At 34.7% G+C, this 5,638-nt stretch overlaps 1 pseudogene; it reads left to right on the forward strand.

The window, feature by feature from the left end:
• The first annotated feature begins 204 nt into the window (after nt 1-204).
• On the forward strand, nt 205-5,225 carry LOC126728767 (cysteine-rich receptor-like protein kinase 29; annotated as a pseudogene).
• The last annotated feature ends 413 nt before the right edge of the window (nt 5,226-5,638 follow it).

Below are 5,638 nucleotides of genomic sequence, written 5' to 3' on the forward strand. Positions count from 1 at the left end.
AAATCTTGAGTCTCCGCCATCCTTGCCCTGACCGAGCCATTTCGAGCTTTATTAAAATATGGTATTTTTGGTAGGGGAGTGGCTCCTTCATTGCTTATGACTATGGTGAACGTATTACGGGTTGAGGTATAGTCAGGGGGTAAAAATAAACTCTGGGAGGAATCTAAAGGTTTCAGACTTCCTGGGGATTAAAGGGATTCATGTATGGGAGAAACAACTCCTGTCTTCTCTCTTTATATAGGGGGCGAAGAGGAGGGTACTTAATGTGTTCAGATCTCCAAGGAAATCTGCAAACAAGAATGTGCCCGTTCCGCTCCCCCACATCATCAGTAACCATTGAATCTGGGAGGTCTCATGAAGGGAAACCATTAAAGACATACTTCGGATAACCAAACGGCATGAGTGTATCGAGAATAAATCAAGAAGAACATCTCGTAGACCGGTGCATTTCCTGGGCAGGTGGAGAATTGCCAACGCCAGCAAAAGGATGAATTAAATGAGCCGTAATAAAGGCTTAGTATTATCAAAACCCCCCTCTCCAACCAGGAGGTCGGACAGCATGGTTTTGAGAGGCTATTGTGGGGCCCAATAATTTATGGGCCAGGCCCACTTATTCATGGGGAGCCCTAAGGCCCAAGCCGAAGAAGGCTATAGTCCAAACTCAATAATGTAAAGCACAAAATGGCCCGGAGAAGCAGCCGAGGACAGTCTAGTCCTCGGCTGACCCAAAGCTCCACCGAGAAGAGGGGCAAAAACGGTATAGGGACAAACTTGAAAGAAAATCTAAAATATCTAGGAAAGGCTGCCCTTACTACCTTCCCCATACACGGCTCTGCACCTAACAGAGCCGTATTCTTCAGCTTTATCAACCACTCCCAACGACTTTGGTCTTGGACTGACGGGACAAGTATCAGTCTTGGAAAGGTTGACCCTACACGTGGATGAAGGAAAGCGAACGCAGGCTAGTATAAAAGAAAAAATAAGTAATCTGGAGGAGGGACTAGAAAAAAGGGCCAAAAAAGGAGGGCCTCCCAGTCTAACTACTAGAGACCGACTCCAGGGGTGAAAACACCTTAAATATGTATGAACACCACAAAAACCCACCGCCGGGTAACCGATGCCTAGCCTTTCAAACCCACTCTCTACAAATGATATTGTTTGGGCCTTTTTACGTGCGAAACCAACACTGTTGTGGTTCGTTGCGTATCGTGTCCCTACACCACTCAAATCCGAAACATTTTAAAATTGACCAATTAGATCCTTAAAAGACATATTAGTTCCTAACACCCTTAACACCGTTACTCCTCCGTCATTTTTCTTTCCCTCACTCAGAACTCTCTCTAGTCTCTTCTCCCTCGTTCCTCTCCCTCTTTCAATCTCAGCCAAAGCCATAACAAAAAAAAAAACCCAAATCTTACCTAAATTGATTCAATTCCATTAATTCTATGTTATTCGATCCTTAACAAGGTTACTTATATTCCATTCATCTATTTTAAAACATCCAAATAAGATTACATGATTTCATTCCATTAATTGATTTTTTTGTTCCACCTTATTACTTAAATAAATTATAATCGATTTCATTCCTTTATGATTTATTTGCTCAATTCCATTACATTCATTTATAATTTATTGTTCCGTTTCATTCATAATTTATTGTTCCATTTCATTCAATTATTTTACGAGCTTCCAAATAAAATGTACAAACAAAACAACAAAAAAGTTATCAGCCTTTTAAATTATTCACGCTTTTAATTTCTATTTTCTCTTTTAAATTTTTCAGGAGGAAAAGCAAGGAATGATTACTTAGACTCTGAAAGTATTTATTAATTTGATAATTTTTTATCTCCGCATTTACTAATAATTTTGATTTCAAAATTCAACCAAGGAATGTTTTATTGAGAGCAAATTTAACTTTTATTTTATTATTTTATTTCTGTGTTAGTGTGATGATGTTAATTTCAAACTTCAAGCTTTGGATATTTGATTGAGGAAAGATTTCTGATTTATTTCAGGAAACAAGAGTAACTCATCTAAAAATACCATCATTATCATTGTGTCGGTGGTTGTTTTCGTGGTGCTAATTATCTGCATCTGCCTCTGTTTAAGGGTAAAGAAGCAAAGGAAGAAAGTAGAAAGTAAGTTGAAAATTGGTCTGTTGTTCCTATTATTAAGGATTTCATTTCTATAATGTATAAGAATAAATACCATATTCAGACATATATATACACACACAAAATATGAATTAATAGATTAAATGGTAAATAAGGCTTGATTTATACAAAACTCGGTGTAAGTGTTACAAATAAAATGAGTATCTAATGTAATAATGAGATTTTTAAAATATTAATTTAAAAATACATTACTAAGTTGTGAAATATTGAGAAAAAATACCCCAAGTATAATCCTGATTATACATATACATTCAAGGCAATATTGATGACAAGAACATATTGACTTTCATATTTTTTGCCAATAAAAATTTAGATGTAAAAACAAGCGTGACAGAGTGTTGGGTATTTGTCAATGAGGTCTAGCTGGTCCAGATGCCACCTTTTGCTTTTATAAGAGAAATGAGGAATATCAGGTCCTTTGTTCATGATTCACCGGATACTTTCGTAATTAGAATGAAGAAAAAGAATAAGTTAGGTGCATTTGCCAATTATGTGAGGTCAAGGATTGGGCTCAGACTGTTTAGTGTTTTATGCATTGGACTCATGTCAAAAAAACATGTTGGCGTTCCAGTGAGTCCAGTGCACAAAAGTACTAGAGCCAAACTGATCTTTTCTGAAATATTAATAGGCTACCATGAATTCAACGTTATATCATAATTTCTAGGATCTATTGCAAAGTAAACTCTTGAAATTTGAGGTTGTTTGAATTTTATATTATAAAGTTTGAGAAATTGAATTTTACACCCTGAAATTTCATTCCGTTAGCAAAATCCGACCCTCCATTAGTGACTCATCTATGTGGCTGTTAAATGACATGCTAGAGTTGATGTGAAATTTTTTCTTTTTTTTTTAGCCAAATCAGACCCTCAAAACGAGTTCGTTTCACATATATTTGAATTCCAAAACACCTACTGGTCTACGCTGTTTTGGCTCAAACTACAAAACATGTGTTGTGTTAACCGCTTCACCAGAAATCAAAAACCCATTCCCAAACCTGCTAATATCTAAAACAAAAGGATATTATACTGGCATACAAATTTTCTGTGCATTAGTGACTTTGTAAGATGGCTTCAGTAATTCATGTCGGTGAGCCCATTAATGAGGTATGCACGTAACTTAAAATTGCACCAATCTTCTTTAAGCAATTGACTTATCTAATCCAGATGTATTGACTTGTTACGCATGTGAAGCAGCGGATGAAATTAGCAATACTGAATCCTTGCAATTCTATTTTCCAACAATTAGAGTCGCTACAAATAACTTTGCTGATGCAAATAAGGTTGGGACAGGAGGATTTGGTGCGGTCTACAAGGTAATTTGACAATATCATACAAAAAGTGTCTCAATTGTCTATTAATACAAGTTAGATTCAGAACTTTTTTATTATTAAGGGTTGCATATTGAATATTTTGATGCATCTATAGGGTAGGCTCTCTAATGGACAAGATATAGCTGTAAAAAGACTATCCATAGGTTCTGGACAAGGTGATTTAGAATTTAAGAATGAGATCTTGTTAATGGCCAAGCTTAACCACCGGAATTTAGTTAAGCTTCGAGGGTTCTGCTTGGAAGGAAATGAAAGGCTTCTCATTTATGAGTTTGTGTCAAATGGAAGCCTCAACCAAGTTATATATGGTATGGTTGCAATTCTACGGTAAATGATTATTAATAATATTTTACAGACTGCACTTTTGCTCAAATACACTTGGATATATCCTTTGCAACTGACTCGTAGCTTAAATAAACAATGTAGATCCAACCAAGCGTGCAGATTTGGATTGGCAAATGCGTTACAAAATTATTATAGGCATTGCCCGAGGTCTTCTTTACCTACATGAAGATTCACGTCTTCGCATCGTTCATCGTGATCTCAAAGTAAGTAACATTTTACTAGATGATGAGATGAATCCCAAAATTGCCGATTTCGGCCTAGCAAGATTGGTTCTACTAGATCAAACCCATAGCAGTACAAATAGAATTGTTGGGACATAGTAAGTATCCTAACTAGTTAATAATTAGCATTAGATGATTTTTTTTTTTTTTTTTTTTTTTTTTTTTTTGCATTGTCAAATACAAGATTACATTGCATCATAAAAAATAAAAAAATAAAAAAATAAAAAGTTCCTAAAAATTGTTTAATTATCTCCTATAAACAGAGAAAATTAATAGATTTTGAAAATATGGTTAAGAGCTCTGTTATCATTCAAACCAAACTAATGTTATTAATTTGCATATGTAGTGAGTATATAAAGTTATGTTACTAATTTCTTCATGCAGTGGATATATGGCTTCAGAGTATGCATATTATGGACATTTCTCAATAAAATCCGATGTGTTTAGTTTTGGTGTGCTAGTTCTTGAAATGATATGCGGGGAAAAAAAATGGTCACTTCTGTAATAACAAAAAAGAGGACGACCATCTTAGTTATGTAAGTGCAACATTTTTGTATACATTTCCCTTTTAACTTAAAGTATAGTACTACTAAACATGATATTGGAAAAATAAAATAATTTCTATTCTAAAATTTGTTTTATACTATTTAAATAATTTTGCAGGCATGGAAAAATTGGAAGAACATGACAACTTCAAATATTATAGACCCCACATTAGGAGTTGATTCAAAAACCGAAATAATTTGGTGCATTCACATTGGATTATTATGTGTTCAAGAAAATGCAGCTGATAAGCCAACCATGGCTTCAATCATGCTAATGCTTAATAGCAACTCTACCACCTTATCAGTACCCTCACAACCTGCATTTCCAATGCACAACAACATTGAACCAGACACATCATCAGATCAATCTATGCCAGCCTCAAGAAATGAAGCTTCAATTACTGCGTTACATCCTCCCTAAGGTTTCATGGAAGTAATTAGAGTTCTTTATCTGAGCCTTGAGAAAGGCTACTAGCCTTTCTTTTAGTAGTGTAGACTAAACTATATATGTGATGTTTGTTGTAAAATACCAAGAATATTTGTTTGGATACATTTTGTATGCTATATATTAATCTCTTTATTGGAGTCTCCACCAGTGTTATCTCCCCAACAATATTATGCAATAGAACATTATGACGAGTATATTATATGGTGGTCTAGGATTATTTACTAGCTCCAATATTCTAAAAATAATAATTATAGACCAGTAAGCAGGAGAAAACGGGCAAATGTCCCTTTCAAAAAAAAAAAAAAATCTAGCATTTTTCCCTCTTTCCCAAACTAATTAGGGAAATACCCCTCTTTTGAAACTTGATTTTCTCAAAATCAAGTTATAAAAAAAAAAAAAAAAAAAAAATTCTAGAGCCCTATAGTGGCGTTTTAAGGAGCCTATAGTAACGTTTTAAGAACTTATAGTGGCGTTTTGTAATCCGATCTCCATGAAGTCGAGTTACATGCAATTTTTTTTTTTACATGTAACTCAACTTCATGGAGATCGGATTACAAAACGCCACTATAAGTCCTTAA

The sequence above is a fragment of the Quercus robur genome, chromosome 5 (genome assembly GCF_932294415.1).
Source record: "Quercus robur chromosome 5, dhQueRobu3.1, whole genome shotgun sequence".
Lineage (NCBI taxonomy): Eukaryota > Viridiplantae > Streptophyta > Magnoliopsida > Fagales > Fagaceae > Quercus > Quercus robur.